This window comes from Botryllus schlosseri, chromosome 12 (genome assembly GCF_051294905.1).
Source record: "Botryllus schlosseri isolate E-star chromosome 12, Bs_hap1, whole genome shotgun sequence".
Taxonomy (NCBI): domain Eukaryota; kingdom Metazoa; phylum Chordata; class Ascidiacea; order Stolidobranchia; family Styelidae; genus Botryllus; species Botryllus schlosseri.
Window position 1 is genome coordinate 18,784,947 of NC_137247.1, and position 18,689 is coordinate 18,803,635.

General features: G+C 40.5%; 2 long non-coding RNA genes across 6 annotated transcripts; one reads left to right on the plus strand and one right to left on the minus strand.

Annotated features, from left to right (window-relative positions):
* Window positions 1-5,082: 5,082 nt before the first annotated feature.
* LOC145452372 (uncharacterized) lies at window positions 5,083-12,919 on the minus strand. 5 transcript variants are annotated; one of them, XR_013919322.1, is made up of 6 exons: window positions 12,196-12,919; window positions 9,802-9,913; window positions 9,279-9,458; window positions 8,985-9,070; window positions 7,680-7,759; window positions 5,083-6,373 (listed from the first exon to the last, which is right to left on the minus strand). It is a non-coding gene; the product is annotated as an uncharacterized LOC145452372 (long non-coding RNA). The 5 variants fall into 5 exon arrangements; XR_013919325.1 differs by lacking the exon at window positions 12,196-12,919 and adding an exon at window positions 11,390-11,884 and having other exon boundaries at window positions 9,005-9,070; XR_013919324.1 differs by lacking the exon at window positions 12,196-12,919 and adding an exon at window positions 11,390-11,884.
* Window positions 7,759-8,735, plus strand: LOC145452374 (uncharacterized). Its single transcript, XR_013919326.1, has 2 exons — window positions 7,759-8,279; window positions 8,481-8,735. It is a non-coding gene; the product is annotated as an uncharacterized LOC145452374 (long non-coding RNA).
* Window positions 12,920-18,689: the final 5,770 nt, after the last annotated feature.

An 18,689-nucleotide genomic window follows, 5' to 3' on the forward strand; every position in this document is an offset into this window, starting at 1 on the left:
CACAGACTCGAGTCCGAGTCCAAGTCACCGTTTAAAGGGTCAAGTCCGAGTCATGGTGTTATGACTCGAGTCGAGTCCAAGTCACAGTATTGAAGTCATGTTCAACTCATGTTTTCAATCCTGCTTGGGTGATATCGAATTCCCTGTTTGCGAAACATGCTCATTTTGTCCCTATCAGAGTCTTGGCACGTGTTTATTTAGGCAGATAACGGACAGGTCCTGGCCTCATTTACCGATGCTAAAGATAACTTTACTAATCTTAGAACTTAAAATCAAATATCTCTCTTGTCAGTCTGATACATCACCAATACAAGCATTCAGTTTTTATTATGAACACATCGACGATAGCTCACGAATAGCTGATAGAGAACCAACGAATTCACGTCTACATACTATCTGATAGAGAACCAACAAATTCACGTCAAGATACTAGTTGATAGAGAATCAATAGATGCATGTTTATGTAGAGGTATTTACAACAGGCCAGCATGCTGTAAAAGCGTGCATGCAACTATGTGCATTGTGCAGTGACAACAGAACAGATACCTTTTGATTATACTAAAGGTTTTCCCAATTGCATTACCGACTACATCGCAGTTACAGCATTGGAGAAATAATTGTACAATGGGGCTGTTCAAAAACATTTTTTCAAATTTTCTGGCTACTTCTTAAAATTGCTAGATTGCCTAAAAATCAAATTTGGCTCAATTCCAACCAGTAGAAAGCAATGCTATGAAAGAAAATTTTAGACTAATTACAAATAGAGATTTTCGAATTTTACCGGCTATCTCATGATATTGTTACATTGTGTAAAAATATGATTCATAGCAAATTTGACTCAATTCCAGCTAGAAAAAGTGAAGTTATTAGAATAGAATGTTTTGGATATGAAAAAATAGTCGGCTTACTACTATGTAATTATATTATATGAAAGAATTTCTCACTAAAATACTCCATTTATTTTCAAATCCAGAATATTCTGCTCTCAGATCATTGATTCCACTTTTTTCAAATTAAGCCAGATTCAGTGTTCCTTTTATGCAACATAACAATTTTATCATGTAACCATCCAGTAAAATAAAAAAGAACTTATTTTAGAACAGCCATATTGTACAAACATCACACAACATTAGCCATTCATAATTACTCACGTGCACAATGCACATACCTAACAAAACGTCAAATGGACGAAGGGCATTGTGTGTTTACACAGACAGCAGATCAAATCAATGAGTTACACCTCAAAAATACTAATGTGGAAAGGAGATCTTCAAATATGTTAAAGCGGCATGGCCGTAGAATGAATCCACATCTACTGAATACACGTTCCACTAGTGCACTAGATGCAGGAATTGACAAGCATTTTTGAACCACACTGAAGAGCATTGAATACTCATTCTTTCTAGTCGCCCAAAAATGCAAAGAATCATCGCCTTCAAATCTACACATGAGCTTATCAGTCTCTTCACCATCTGAGTCATTTCATTGGCTCTAATTGAACTTTGATTCAATTGTTTGCTTGTATAATTGAAAAGTCTTGAGTACTTTAATTGCGGAGGATCTATTACCTCTTCATCACTGGACGATTTTGTACAATGCATTGCTACTATGTATCATTTTCTGTTGTTTTTACGGCGGCATATCTGATATATCAGACAAGTGCAACGAAAGCAGTGGTGACAAATAGCGATGTCGGCAGAGTCAATGACTTGGGTCGAGTCATGCGTAATGACTCGAGTACAAGTCGAGTCAATCCAAATATTGACTTGAGTCGAGTCGAGTCATTTCCCATTTCAAGAAAATGACTCGAGTCAAGTCGAGTCATAAAATATCGTGACTCGAGTCTGACTCGAGTCGAGTCATGACTCGAGTCATTACAACCCTGATTAATCTTCTCGAACGACTGAAAGTTGAGGATCGCATTGACGTGTTTCGTACGGTCAAAGATCTTCGAGATTGTAAAGAAGACATGGTGCCCACTGAGGTTAGTCAGTGAACGCAAACTTGTTTAATCGATATTTCATCTTCAATTTCACGTCGATCTTTTATTACCTGAGCAGAACATGTAGCCTGTTTGAAGGAAGTAATACGAGATCACGTAATTTGGGAGTTTCGGGGTCTTACCACGTAGCCTAAATAAATGTGGATACACATCCCCAATCATTTATGACGTTATATTCCCGACACTCCGTATTACTTCTTTAGCTCTACCTTTGATTTCCGTCTTTGTAACCAACGTGCTCTCGAATACGGCTCGGACCGTTAGAGAATATTGACTGCACCTTTAATAAGCGTCGCTTATCTTATGATATCGACGTTGTTGTTGTTTTCACGGCAGTGTTTTGCTATGCCTGTCGGGCAAATCGTTTATAAATCTGATTTCAGTCGTTTCAGTAACATATATTTGACTCGAAACAGCTATAGTTAGTTATCGGTCTTCTCATTTCCAGGTCGAATATGGACTATGCTACGACACGGTCATTGGATATCTTCACCATTTTGACACGTATTCAAACTTTACGTGAATACGCTAACATTCAATCTTATCGAATATATACCACTGATTTCTGTATATATAATTTGAGTCATTTTATGAGCTTTGATTTATGCAAGTTAATATTTTATACATTTCCAGCTGTCACGAGGGCATGATAGCCACAGCTAATGTATTTCAAATGCTCCACACGCAACCGAGCGTTTGAAATAAAGATATTGTTCAAATCACACGCTGCTGGTACTCTATTTTGAGTATTGCATTGCCCATCGTCGCTACACTAGGCTTACTGGCAAACTACATTTTTTTTATCTCGATTTGGCATGAGAAATTACCAATGCGACGGCACAGGATGGCATCATCCGAGAACTTGTATGCCCGTGGCAATGTGTGCAATCGTTATCCTGCTGCAATCTTGAAATAGAATCCCAACTATTTCAATGCACTCGATACTGCTGTGACACTTTTCATGTATAACTGTCTGTTGCATCCCCACGGCATACACAAGACTAATGGCTATTGTCTATCATGGACGCCGAAATGGATATTTGTCGCGTATTTGCGATTCAGGTATTGTTACGCCGTTCATGTTCACCTCGTGACAATAAATTTGTGATGTCATTTCATTTAGATTATTCATTCACCCACTTCTCATCTCATGCCGAAAATTGTTCCCCGCTACTCCTAAATTTAATTCTGTCAGCACCTCCAAGCTGGTTCCTATTCCTTGTTCTCGCCCATTTGAAATCCCCAATCTGTATAGGCCTACTCACTACTAGAAGTGCTGCTATTGTCATGTCATTGTCACGTAAGAAAATGTGAGAAGGGCAAGCTAATGTTAACAATATCTTGACATTGTGGAGCAAGGAATAGATATGGCGTGACAATATCATAGTTATAATTATTGGGAGGCAACAGCTGGATACCATGTCAGAGGGTCTATAAGCACAAAAGTGACGCAATCTATTATTATCAAGATGCATTATACGGTTATGTGTGCCGTACAAACGGCTCAATTAGTTTGGCTCGGCCATAAAATTATTCAGTAAAATATGTCTATGGATTGTTTCGCATTTCTTTAGAGTTAAGTTTTCATGACTCCTGGGTAATCGCATGACGTTTTATACACTATTATGTATAACTTACCGATCACATTGAGTAATCTACTTATTCTGCCGCAATTATTTACCCCGGCCGCCGAGTTTATCATTTCACTTGAAAAGTATATATATGTTTACAATTTACAAATGCTTTAAATTACTTATCCGTGCTGGCCCATAGTATAGCCAGCGAATAGGCCTTTTAAAGAAAAATATAACTTTCCGCGTCGGACAAGGCTGCAAACAACGGCATCCGCCACTCAAAACTCTCTTTAATACTATACAGAAAATAATATTGGAGTTCTGTTATCGTTCCATATTCGTGGAATAAGTAAATTTGAAATCGCGTATCTGCTAATTTTTTAGTATCGTGTTCTGGCGAATAGGCCCAATGTTCATACGGATTGAATAAAATTAAGATGTGAGAGTTTGTTCAGCAGTATGCTAGAGTCGAGCAGTGCAAGGATAGCAAATTTGCTGAACCGAATATTTCGTTGAGTCGATAGCATACGATGTAGGTGAAGGTAAGCAAATGGTTCTCAACCGGTATGCTGCGGCACGCTAGTGTGCCAATCGGACTGCTCCGGGGTGCCGCGAGTCAATGTGGTAAACATGGTCGACGTATAGCAAGAATTAGGTATTTCTGAGTATGGCATAATCGATGATTCTATTATTTTTACCCACACAAGCCAAGCCACAAAATGTACAACACGATGCAATGAACAGATTTGATATCAAAACGACCAAGTACACGGTCTCTCAATCTGGAATCCCCTCAGCCTAATGTCAGTGCTTGACCTTAATATTTCTTGTTCAGGCCTCCTTGCTCTTTTTCTTATATTCCTTGGTTTGATCTTTGATCGGTTTTTCCCCGGGCCTATTTTTGTGAAGACGCTGTAAGCAAAGCGACGCAGGAGAGGTTAATATCAGATAGCTATTCAACGATACGGAATTTGCTACATCCAAGAACGAAACCGGGCCTCCACCGTCAATGGTGGTGGTACGCTAACTCGCCCACATATAGTTGTGAATAACTAACCTAATTAGGTTTTTTTTTTATCTATATTGGAGTATGATTTGGGAAGGTGATGACGAAACAAAAGAACATCACCCGGGCGATTGAGGTGCTGACCGTTTTTCTATAGTCACATTTATAAAACCGGTGGCTAAACAGTGAATTGACGCAGGTTGGTGACCTTCTACTGTTTCTTTTTTACTTCACCGTGTTGCTAAATCTTCGACTTTTTGCAAGACATATAGCTTACACTGTAAAAAATAAAGGTGTCCATAGACATGTTTACACCTGGTACCTCCTAATACATGACCGTCATGTAAAACCGGAAGACAGGTTCAGCTCTACCTGTTGCCTAACATGTTTCTTCCCGACATGTAATCTCGTAAACACGTCCGACCTAAGATTCCAATTGACCTTTAACCTTGACTGATTGGCACAGGATCAGTAGCCAGGATATGAATTGAAACAAGCAATTCAGAGTTGGATCAAATGATGTGTATTGAGAACAAATGCATCAAAAAAAGAAAAATTCTTGAAATGGCGGAAGTTTCGAATAATACGTAATGAAATAAGAATTACTATAACGGCTAAAAATATTGACATGTCATGAAGCAATTAATTTACTACTAACAGCCACAGTGTAAGCCGAAGAGTACCTAACGTTAAGAAGTTTTGGTACTTATGCAATGAAAGAAGAATTATTACAATGACTAAAAATATTGGCCCGTCATCAATGAATTAATTTACTACAAAAAGCCACAGTGTAAGTCGCAGAGTACCTAACGTTAAGAAGTTTTGCAACTTGTGCAATGAATGAAGAATTATTACAACAACGGCTGAAAATATTGGCCCGTCATCAATGAATTAATTTACTACAAAAAGCCACGGTGTAAGTCGCAGAGTACCTAACTTTGAGAAGTTTTGCAACTTATGCAATGAATGAAGAATTATCACAACAACGGCTAAAAATATTGGCCCCTCATAAATTAATTAATTTACTACAAGAAGCCACAGTGTAAGCCGCAGAGTGCCTAACGATAAGACGTTTTGGAGCTTATGCAATGAAAGAAGAATTATTACAACAGCCCCTAAAAATATTGACCCGTCATCAATGAATTAATTCACTACAAAAAGCTACAGTGTAAGCCGCCTAGTATCTAATGTTTCGAAGTTTTGTACATATGTAATGAAACCAGAATTATAATAACGGCTAAAAGTATTGACCCGTCCTCAATAAATTAATTAAATTAATTTACAATGAACAGTCACAGTCAGACACAACTAACGTTAGAAAGTTTAGAAACGTATGTAATGAAACAAGAATTAATATACCGGCTTGAAATATTGACCGGTCCGCTATTAAGCAAGTGCTTACAAATTGTCACAGTAAAAGGCGGCAAGTACCTAATGTAATGAAACAAGAATTATAACCGCTAAAAATATTGACCTGTTCTTGGTGAATTATTCAAATTAATTCATCACGAATAGCCAAAGTCTACGTAACGTTACAAAGTTTCGAGACGTATGTACAGAAACAATATTTGATTTGCTACGAACAGCCGCAGTGTACTTAACGTTCGGAGAGTTTGTGACGGCGGACCATGAATTAGAGGCTCATGGTGCGAACTTGATGTTGAACAGCCAGTATTGTGGCCATAGCATGATGGAAGCTTCTGACCCCTTTGATAACTTTGCCATAGAAGAGAACTTTCCATTCATTCAGGATCGTATTGTACTTGATCGTCGGATATAATTCTTCGGCTCCTGATAAATGAAAATGATATTAGCTTAGTACTATCGATGTGGTCAGAGATTAAGAATTGATCAAGTATTAGGCCTAATAATAGGGTTACCATACGTCCTCTTTTAATAGGATTTGTCTACTTTTTTTGACTTCTTTAGAAGTGTCCTCGGAGGACGCCCTTTTGTCCTCTTTTTTGAGATTTTGTCCTCTTTTTTGAAAATTTATGCGAGTGATATGCCGTAAATTAGCACAGAAGTGACGCTACGGCTAGTATTTCGGAGTGAAAAACGGTGATTTATTTTTTTAGTAAACCTGTTACTAAGTGGGAAAATTCATCGATTTTTCAGAATCCTTTTCCGGTTTTGCAAGTCGCAAATTTCTGAAAAAGTGTCCTCTTTTTAGATTTCCAAAATATGGTAAGCCTACCTAATAAGTCATTACCGCGTGAGTCCGGGTCATGCAAAGAGGTAAGGAAACGATCATATGTGATGGTGATTTTAAGGATATCAAGCGACCATAATGGTACCCACAGTGGAATGATTTCAGCATCAGTTGTAACACTGCAACTTTCCAAGTGAAATAGGAGGGGACACGGGAAATTCTCGTAACTCACTGATATTGGATTACATCATTCTTTCAATTTAAGGTGACCTGTCGAGATACCAATTCTTATCAAATACAGTGTTAAAGGGGTACTGCGCTCTAAAAATGATGTGGTCTCAAATTGAAGAACAAATAGAACAAAAATTTTTGGCCGCAGCCATTTCCTTCAGAACGCCACCGTAATGGAGCTGCAATTTATTGAAATTTTTACAAGACCAGCTGCCGCGGCTGCTTAACCCGTTACACGGCACGATGTCTTCATCGTTGCACTTTCTCGACGCGATAAGGCGGTCACGTAGAGAACAAAACTTAGACACATTTCCTTCATAACATCGGCTGACAACTATCTAAAATTCGTTCTCTGCGTGACTACCTAATCGCGTCGAGCAAGTGTGACGGTGAAGATATCGTGCCGTGTAACGGGTTAAGCAGCCGCGGCAGCTGGTCTTGTAAAAATTTCAATAAATTGCAGCTCGATTATGGTGGCGTTCTGAAGGAAATGGCTGCGGGCAAAAATTTTTGTTTGTTTTTACCTTCAATTTGAGACCACATCATTTTTAGAGCGCAGTGCCCCTTTAATACGGCAATACAGTGTTAATAGTGCCATAAATTGCCTTTTTTGTATGATGTGAATGATGTAGCCCGATGGCAGTGAGCCATGCGATTTGCTTGTGTCCACAACACAGTAGGACATAATGCTTTCACATATACCAAACAACTCACTTTGTCAACAAACAGGAAGCTGCCATAGTTGTCATTGAAGATCGTTGCGATCCCAACCATCCACCCCAGTTTTTGTTGACCTGAACGAGAAGTGCCAGAAATCAACTAAATGTATGTTTTGTCGCGACTGCGACATCGTAAAGTAAATCAGCGACTTTGAAACCTTTCGCGGGCCCCTCTAATGTTGATGAAGATTTTCAGTCATCCGACAGGAGGGAACAGGGTTGGGCAATGGTGAAAACATGACATATATTACTACGCAGCAAATTCGATGACAATTATGTTATGACAAGTAAGTGTGCAGTCATGTCCTGCAAGGATTTGCAGGTCGCCTTTGTATACCGCTGGGCTCATTTGACAACGAATATTCCAAGCTTGGACATATGAATATCAAGGTTGCGGCGAGGCTGCGTATATCGCGTTGTGCAAAGGTTCCACCGCTCATTTGTGCGAGTACTAATAAATATTATATTCAATTTCTAGAATCGCCGTGCAGCCCAAGGGTTGGTCGCCCTTATATCTAAGGAAGAAATGTCTATGTCTGGAAGTATGTGCGAATAAAAAATTCAAGATAACTAAAATCTGGCCAAAAAGAACAATGTATGTTAATTTAAAAAGTATCTTTAGGTCACCTACGAGTTTTGTACACTGACTTCACTTTTTGCTAACCCAAGGTTATAATTAGGGCCATTCAAAGTCATATTATGTTCTATACATCAGCAAGTCGTGAAATCAATTTCAACACAAAACCGTATCCCTTTGAAGTATATTGAAGCTATGAAGTAACATTTTCCTGGTTAGGTCATGAAGCTCAAAATTTACATCAAGAAGCGATTGCACAAGAATGAGGTTTAACAAATAATGGAGCTGCAAATACAAGACATTTCACCAGCGCTTTATGCACACCTGCAGAAGTGGCAACCCACATCAGCGTCTGTGAAGCTCTCACTTTCCATACCAAAGTCATCTTACGTCCGAATCTTAACTTCAAAGACTTTAACATTTCACACTACTACTGTACTACAACAGTGATTTAGAATAAAAAGTGGACGTGTATGCCTGTTGTTGCATAGGTTTTACTCTTTTAGTTCTGTCAGTGCCGATGTTTGCATGTCAAAATACAGCATTTTCACATAAATTCATATTTTCCAAAAAATAAAATCATAATATTGATTTTCTAAGGTCATATAAAAAAGGCCCTAGTTATAATATATGTCATTTTTTGTGTCATGAACAATGATTGCGCATGCTACAAATGCCGAGGGTTTGTGCCATCAGTGACTTGATCATAACAATGCTTTATACCTACGGTTCTGTCCACTTGCCTCTTCTTGCGTTTTAATGTATCTCGATGCTGCGCTCGTCGTCTGTGGAGAGTATACATGTTGACTCTGTAGGACAAAATAGATCTTAATTAAAACATGACCGATTATCGGTGCAAGGTGCTACTCCTCGCCAATGTTCCTTCTAAGCTGCTCGCATGCGCACATATTGGAGAAAAATTAGACGTAACATTGTCTGTTGGTGTTATCAGTATCATATCAAAATATTCATATTGAGGATATCTAGATGAGGAAAGCATGATACTAAAATGCTCACATTGCATGTTGAGACTCGAGAATACTTGCAGCGTTGACTAGATTTTTCCACAAGCTGCAGAGATTTCCATTTGTCGCAGCGTCCATGCTTCTGCTATTTCAAGTTCAAGACGAGAACTTCTTTTTCATGGTGTCTTCGCCATTCCCTCATCTTGTTGCAGAGCTTGTCTTTCCATGATCCCTGCAATGTGGCATAGTTGAAGAAAGGTTTGGATTAAGTTTGGACAAACTTTTGACATGTCTGTCACCAACATTGAAAAATTGGAATGTAATGCAGCCTCTGCTGTATGATATTACACATTGATATTAATCGTCAATAATTGGTGCGTGCATACGTCGTAGGACTAGCCTATTGCATGAACGTGGTAGGGGGATTGTCATTATCAGTGACTTGATCCCAACACTGCTTTATACCTACCCAATGCGCATCGATCAACATCGGCTAAATCTCGAATAGACTTTGTGTTGATATCCCATTCAAAATGGCCTCATGACACGATTCGAATGTTATTTTTCATCCTAACCTGAATCTTTTCTTGTCACGTATAGTCTTTTTACCCACTCGACACTTATTGCTTTTTGCTGTACCTCGATGCAGCGCTCGTCTCCTGGAGAATATACCGATGCAGGTTGACTCTGTAATAAATATCTTCATCAAAGCCCAGCGAATTATCACCTTGCCGGTAATATTGAGTCAGTTTATTGCAGAAATAGCAAAAGTTTTTTCAGGCCCAACTATTTCGTAAGAGCAGACAGTTCCGATCAAAAATGAAGATAAGCAGTAGCCTAAAATTCTAAGGTAATGGGGAGGAAACAGGCAATTTACATATACAAGATCACAATTTCTTCAAAATTAAGATTTTCAGGGTGAAAAATGTCAAAATTGTCAATTTTATCGGTCAAAATCGTCAATTTTATCGGTCAAAATCTTCGGTTTTTAGATAAAAATAAAATCACTCATATCAACATATTCTAACATATTCAATTCGGGAAACAAAAAAGTACTACCGTAATTTTTCAAGTATAGAACGCCCCCATGTATAATACGCACCCCTAAAATAGCATGCAAATTCTGGGAAAAAGCCTGTACCCATGTATAGTACGCACCCTGCATTTCAGTACATGAATAGTTCCGATTTCGTATACGATGTCATTTTATTTTGCGATGTCACTCTTGAACAATCATTACATAACGATCGCTAATCAAGTAATCATCATACAATTAGCGGGATTGTCTTTAAACGATAGTAGATAGCAGTTAAAGCCTGCGAAGCGGGCGGCGCGATAGTTCGGGCTAGCGACGCGACACCTTGAGCACGAGGAGACCTTTTACAGATGCGATTGCTAATAATTATACAATTAACGGTATTGTCTCTAAACGATAGTAGATAGCAGCCAAAGACTGCGAGGATGCGGGGAGTTAGTTTAGGCCAACGAACCGACATCCAACATCTTGCTCACGATGCCTATTATAGATGCGATTGCGCCTAGGCTAACGGTTATGTCATGCGCAACAGGTCTGTTGGAGATGCGACTGATTACGCAAGCGTTTATATCTTGCGCACATGGCCTCTTGTGTATGTATAAATTGCGTATGCGATTGTTCGGGCCTGTCGTTGACGCGATGAATTGGCGAAAATTGCAGCACGCGAGTGTCTATTAGTGACCTAATTTCGCTTGCGTTCAAACAGCAAACCAACTCAGCAGGAGATCGCATGCTTTTGCACACGACTCTCGTTAATTGGATACACGCTTCCCACTAATTACTACGCGCGATGGCTGAAAGTGACGCGCGATTGGAAACAAACATAAGAATGAGGATAAGTGTGATTTCAAGTTTTTTATCGAGAGAGATTTCTTCCAAGCGTGTTGTTCCCATGTAAAATACGCACCACCCGATTTTAGGGCAAAAAATCGTGAAAATTTTGCGCATTATACATGGAAAATCACGGTAACCTATGGTGGATTAGTAATCTATATAGACCATGAATGGCCAACCTTTTCGGCTGAAGGGCCCCATGCAATTGACGAACGAGTGCGCGGTCCACTAGCCACGCCAAGCGGGTAAAATTTTCGAAGTTTTTAAATGAACAAGGTCAATAATATTATTACTGGAGTATTGCGGGTCTATTGTATACCACCCGCTAGGCTCAGATTGCAAGGACACGACTATTCGGCGTCTGGCCACATCGATAACGAAGATCTCCAATAATATGCGACAATCATTTTGTGCCTGCATTTCACCATTGACGATCTTTATGCGAGCGCAAACGCGAAAAGACTTTCTCCTGTAATTGCGAATACAGTTAGACTCAATCGGATAAATTAGGCGTTTTTTTTTCGTTTTCAGTAGCGGGTAGGCTATCCAAGCAAGAAATCGTGCGACAATTAAACACGCAAAGCGTGAAGAAAAATTTCGCTGCTATTCTAGTTTATTGTAATGTACGACAGTTTACTGAAAATGTGACTGGACCCTGGATCTGCCAATGCGTCAGAACTGATATTTTAGTCATCAACATCCCAAGCGTCGCAGTCAGAATTGTAATTTTTTGTTGGCAATGCAAGTTTGCAATCTGAGCAATTCATTTTCGATAATATAATAGGAAATTAGCTTCATTTTCGATAATATAATAGGAAATTAGCTAACGGGTCACGCAAAACCCTCTCGCTGGCCACCCCTGATATATACAGGCCAATGCGATAATTTCGGAGCCGGAGCAGCAGCTGGAGCAGGAGCAGTTTCAATTTGCGGCTGCTCTAAAGCCCTGCATATAACACGGCGTGATTTTGACTAAAATCTATATTCGTTTCTATTACAGATATCGAACAAGACAAGATAATTTTAGTACAGTATGATCACCATGATCATCGCTTTACGATGATAATTATGTTGTCATGCATAGAATATAATTACTCACTTAAATCTTCAAAACCAGTCATATTTTCCCATATCTTTGGCAGACAATTCATAAAAATCGCCGTTCCATTCAAGCGATTTGTCGTAATATTCCGTAGTGAATTTTCTGTCCTAGATGGTACTACGAACTACACATCTCACAACATCATAAATCTCAGGTAGGTGATCAACTGTGATCACCTTTCTAATATTACCATGGATTATCAGCATTTTCATATTTAATAGCACTAGAGTAATAAATCGCTAACCAGTCTGATGAATCTGAAAAATAGAACGCCATGTTGAAAATTACGCAATTTTAATTACTGGTACTTTTCTTTATCGGCATATAGTTCCCTAATAAACTTTGAAACATATTCTATGATGCAGTCTAATGTAGCCATCTCACCATCAATGTTCCCTCTAAGCTGCGCCCGTGCGCAAATGCACAGGGCTAACACGGTCTCTGTGCACAGAAAATGTAAGTTGTGCACAAAAAATCCAATATGATGACCTTTTTTTTAGTCTTTACGCACTGTTGTCCAAGGGTCTGCGCAGTGAGTTTGTGAGTGTGCTGCTTTGAGCAGACTCGTCAAAAATTAGAGGAACATTGCTCACCATATTGTAATTTACCGATACAGTATACCAGTAAATTATGGAGTCTCTGGTATAATATTTCACCAGGTTGTAAAACACAAAGGAAACCGGTTTCTGTCAGCCTCACACTGAATAACAGTGTAAATATCGGCCAAAGCCTGTCTCGAGGATACCACAAATGTGACAGTGCCCGTCAAAATCTTCATAGAGAAACATTGGACCACCTTGATCCTGATTGACAACATGGATTCTCTTTTGCCGTGTTTGTCACATAATTTTACAGAGCAAACTTGTCCTTCCATATCTTGCATTCGACAAAATGCAACATATTGGCTGGGTATACACATCCTCCCAATATGTTAACTGGCTCAACTTTCTTGGGTTCATCATTTACATAGTTAGGCGAAGACATTCCCAACATGATATACTGTAATCGACTGGTTACCGTACACTACAAAAAAAAATTAGACAAGTTTGGTCTCAATGTCTCAAATCGATTTTTTAGCAGAAAAAGTCTTAAAGACAAATTAGTCTTACCAAGTACTTTATGTCTCAAAAGTAAGCCAGAAATTGATCGAAAATGGTAGCAGTGCCTTGGGGGCATCCTTTTCAATGTTAGGGGTCTGAGCGGAGGAGGGGAAGGATGAGAGAGACCAGAAATTGCAGTGTTGAGATGATCCTGTACTAAGTTTACAAGGTATTCACTAGATATAGTTATCAAGGTACATGCCACTTACTACTCACGTATACCATTCAGATCAATATATATATGGTTGTCTGAGTCGAAAATAGCATTTATGGTGAGTGGGTGGTAAAATGAGACCAAATCAACCTCATTTCTTAAATTTGAGACCAAATTTGTCTAATTTTGAGACCAAATTGTCTAATTTTTTTTTGTAGTGTACGTATATAACCAACGACTGCCGAACGAGCAGACGCGAACGAAACGATGAAGCTCTCGGCGACGGCCGACGCCGGTCGGGGCACGGCTTTCTGTGCTAGTGTTCGTCGTGACCCGGGCCGTGGCGCCGACCCCGGAAGTGGCCGACCGATCCGAATCGGTTCGCGGGGCGGAACGTGTTCGCGCGTTGACCGGCGCGCAAGTTCCGGATCCGCGCGAGACGGCTGCGTAAACGACCGGTTTTCGACGGCGGGGCGGCTCGATCGAGCTGTGCAAAATTAACACTTCTACTTCCTAAAGCCGCGTTTCGCGGAGCTAGCAAGACCCGCAGCCCCATCTGACCCGCGATCGTCTGAGGGCCAGTTCAGACCTGTTCAGGCGATGACCGCAGCCCGGTTCTGCCACGTCGCCAACCAGTACTACAACGCGGCAAAAGCCCATTTTGATCGGCCCTCGCTCGCCACGGGGGAGAGCGATAGCCTGAGCGTCGAGCGCCGCGCTGGAAATTGGGACTCTAAATTGAAAGAGCGATAAGCTTTTAGAAACGACGGGTCATAAGTAGACGACAATGTGTATTGGGCTTCGAGTCGTGTCGAGTGTTCGATTATCAATGAGAACGGCGTGGAAAGTTGAAATGTATACAAATTACACATGTAGAGTGGCCACAGCGAATAAAATGTCAGTTTCGCATCGGATTAAATGTAATTGCGACAGGACAGGTATATTTTTCGAGCGTACCCGTTTAATTGCGCATTTTTGATGATAATTCTGGGGTGATCCACCGATCAAGGATAATCCCGGAATTATCAAAGATTTATCAAAGAAAAATTGAAATCACTCCACTTCTACGGCTTGGAATTCAAAATGCTTGGAATTCAAAATTTTCATGCTGTACTAAATCCGCGAATATTGGTTAGAATGAATTCGAATCTGGTGTACGTCGTTTTATCGATTTAATCACGTAACCAGCAAGATTCAGAAATAAAGGTTATTTTTCAACAGTCCTATTGCGCATCCATTGTCACTGTTGCCGCGGCTCGACCACGACTTCACAGATATCTCATATACAATGACGCACCCCGCTTCGTATGCCGCAACGCGTTGGGAAATTACTTCGAAACTATAAATTAACTCTTAGCGACATCATCATTGGTTTATTAGCAATTTTATCAGTTCAATACACCACAAAAAATGCGATACAATGAATAGACAGGAAGATGTCGAAGCGACTTGGATTTGTCAATGGAATCGGACACCCACCTTGGCCTAGGCGTAGTAAAGAGGAGGCATGCACACTGAATGAAAGTAAAGAATACAGTATAGAAAAAGAAAGCGACAAGAAATAGGGCGGCATGTCATGGGAAGCGAGATCGATAGGTCAGTCGTGGTCCGGTAATCTTGAGGATGGACTGTATTTATTTAGTAGTAATTGCTTGTATTTCGACTTGAATGTGGACATGCTCGTCGACTGTCGGATGGCCGGCGGGATACTGTTCCACACATCAGGTCCGGCATATTTGATGGAGCGATGATCTTTTCGGTCGATCATATGATATTTGGACGACGTGGACGCGCGTGTGTTGTACTTGTGCGCTTTTGATTCAGAGGTAAAGAAGTCACTGAGATATTCGGGGCAACGACCGCAGTGAAACTGATACATAAACTTGGCGATTTCTAGTTTCCGCATATCTTCTATGTTTAGGACGCCGAATCTCTTCAGCAGCGACTTATTGGATGGGCAGCCAGGCCCCTTTGGGGCCCTAGCTATGATTCGGAGCACTTTATGCTGTAGTTTCTGCAGTGGCTTGAGTGCAGTTTTACTGGCAGCCCCCCAACAGAGGATGCCATAATGTAACTTCGACAGGATCGTCTAATTTCAGTACGCTAAGAAATCATGTATCACTACACGATTAGAATCTTTAAAATTGTTACTCTGTTCATTTTTGAGTGCCCGTGCCATTGTGTTCGCCCGGCCCCAAACTACGAGCCCGCTCGCGGACGGCGGGAACCGCGGGATTATGCGAGAGACCTCCAGCGGATGACGCGAGCGTGCGAACTCGAATTGCCGCGTATCGTCTCCCGCTCTCGAGGGCGTCGTGGCCTAATGGGTATAAGCACTGTGCTTGCCTCGCCGCCACGCCGCGCCGGGGCTCGAATCCCTCCCACCAAAGGCGAAAATGAAGAGCGAAAAAGTATACGGAATGGTTGCGCCCAAAGAATGTAGAAGGGCAAGAAGTGCGAGGTCATTGTTGCGTCATGCCACTGTTACGTTGCGGCATCCATTTTGGTCTCAAAAGACCACAAAAACAGCCTGAACCTATGTGTGAGGCTGTAGTTTTCGTTCATATTGGCAGTGATATTTATGGGATTACGCCCGCAACTGGTATATTGGACATAGAAACCAAGGTGAATTTATGTATTTTCGTTGTCTGCTGGTCGTTTTTATTTCAGATCACCCCGGACTACCACAGCAAAATGCATTTCTGGGCTGCATCAACGAATTGTAGGCCTACATATGGCGATATATTTAGAATCTCAACCTAAAGGCTTCTTGTGAGAATTGTATCCTGTTGAAGCAGGAGATGGAGCTAGTAAGATTCAATATGGCCAATAGAAACTTGCCGCATACATACTGTAACAGCATAGACCACCCAATACGATATAAAGTCACCCATCTTACAATTTGCAGCTACAAGGCCGGTGTCAGGAGAAAGATGAAGAAATTGCGCGTTATTATTATGATTAAAAGTTTATAGAGTGGCCCTTATCACCTGTTTAGGTCTTGTGTGCCACGGAATACAGTGCAAAGAAATTCAGGGAGAAAGACGAAGAAATTGCGCGCGCGGTTGAAATCGCTGGTAATGCGAAATCATTGTGAAATTAATTGTAGCATTTTGACGATACAAATACACAATGAAAACCATACAAGATACCCGAATGTGATTAATAGCGGAATTGCACAATTTATGATCGTTTTGGAACTTGGATGTAAGCTCGGATAACAAGGAACAGATGGAGGAGGATAGGAAGGTTTTTTCAACAAGGATCAGATTCAGGCTTTGAAAAGAGAAGGGCAGGCCTCTGGATGCAGATGGGCCGGTGATACATTTATGTCAGCACTGAAAATCAGGTTTTCATTTGGAAAGCATGGGTAGTTTTTGAGCTCCAACAGTGCTTCTATATCGAATGTAAACATTCGATGGTGTAGATATCTGAGTAAATCCTCTGATACCACGAACATTTTTATTAATTTTTTAATATGTTCTCGGCAAAAAATCACAAACAAAATATGCGACGGAATCCGACCCGAATACGCAGAAATACAACAAAAACAACCGCCGATACCCCTGTCCGCCCGCGACAAACGCGACTACACGCGCCCCAATACGGACCGGGACGGGGCTCGTTCACTTGAGGACCAATTCTACTACATCCTTATGGAGAAAATTGACTTTTGGTCCGAAAGTGAACGAGCCCCGTAGGTTCGTCAATTAGATTAGCGGACCTGGACGCCTCTGCATAACCTTTTTCCTAGAATTCATGATCATTTCCTATAGAGAAAGGTTCAAGCGGGTATTTATGTTAAAAACAATTTGTTTTTCTCGTATAATATCAGTTTCAATATGTATATTTCCATCACAGTCCCGTGAATTCAATAAATTCATTTGCGCATATAGAAACTGGATTTTTGACGGTCCGGAGTTCGTGGACGGGTTTTAGCTTCGAGCTATACACTACAAAAAAAAATTAGACAAGTTTGGTCTCAATGTCTCAAATCGATTTTTTAGCAGAAAAAGTCTTAAAGACAAATTAGTCTTACCAAGTACTTTATGTCTCAAAAGTAAGCCAGAAATTGATCGAAAATGGTAGCAGTGCCTTGGGGGCATCCTTTTCAATGTTAGGGGTCTGAGCGGAGGAGGGGAAGGATGAGAGAGACCAGAAATTGCAGTGTTGAGATGATCCTGTACTAAGTTTACAAGGTATTCACTAGATATAGTTATCAAGGTACATGCCACTTACTACTCACGTATACCATTCAGATCAATATATATATGGTTGTCTGAGTCGAAAATAGCATTTATGGTGAGTGGGTGGTAAAATGAGACCAAATCAACCTCATTTCTTAAATTTGAGACCAAATTTGTCTAATTTTGAGACCAAATTGTCTAATTTTTTTTTGTAGTGTATGCACTATGAAGCTATATGGTAAGTGCTGAACGTCATCGGTGGATTGCTGTCTCCACACGGTACCATACTACAGGTGAATGCGGTACACCAACGATGCACATAACGTACATGATTTAGCAAGACTTTCCGGGATGAAAACTGACCACAAACGCATCTTTTAACTGGGCAAGCCCAATCCATAACAGTCAGTCAGCGTCGACAATAAATTCTGTTCTCAGTGCGGTTGGCTTGCTGGCGGCTTCCCGGCAATACAAGATTCTCAACCAATCATGGCGCATACTGAAATCACGTGTGCCGTGAACTTTTTCAACCAATAACAACGGATACTAAAATCTTGTGAGCCGTAAACTAATAGATTACAGCCATTTTTCAACCAATCACGACGGATACTGAAATCGTGTAAGGTGTGAACTAATAAATTACGACGAATACTCACATGTTTTATAATAGATAGCTAACCTATAAGGATAGATTCGCCACAGCTATCGTCACGCTTGCTTGCTCAGCAATATGAACGTTACATAATTTCATATCCCATAGCTTCAGACCCGAGCGCTCAAATTAGATATAGTTGATTTCATTTGAAAGCAACATTCTGAAAATATACATTAAAATTTCAATAGAGCAATGGAATTACCCCGAAGTAGCCTTCAAAATCTGAAAATCAGCATTGTTCCAAACAATCGCAGCGACGCAGCACAATGGCCCTAACGGTGTCCGGTCAATACCGAGAAAACCATTACCGAGAATGCCATTACAGAGAATGGAAACAACCGAGAATGGACATTACCGAGAAAGGACACCACAGAGAATGGACATTACCGAGAATG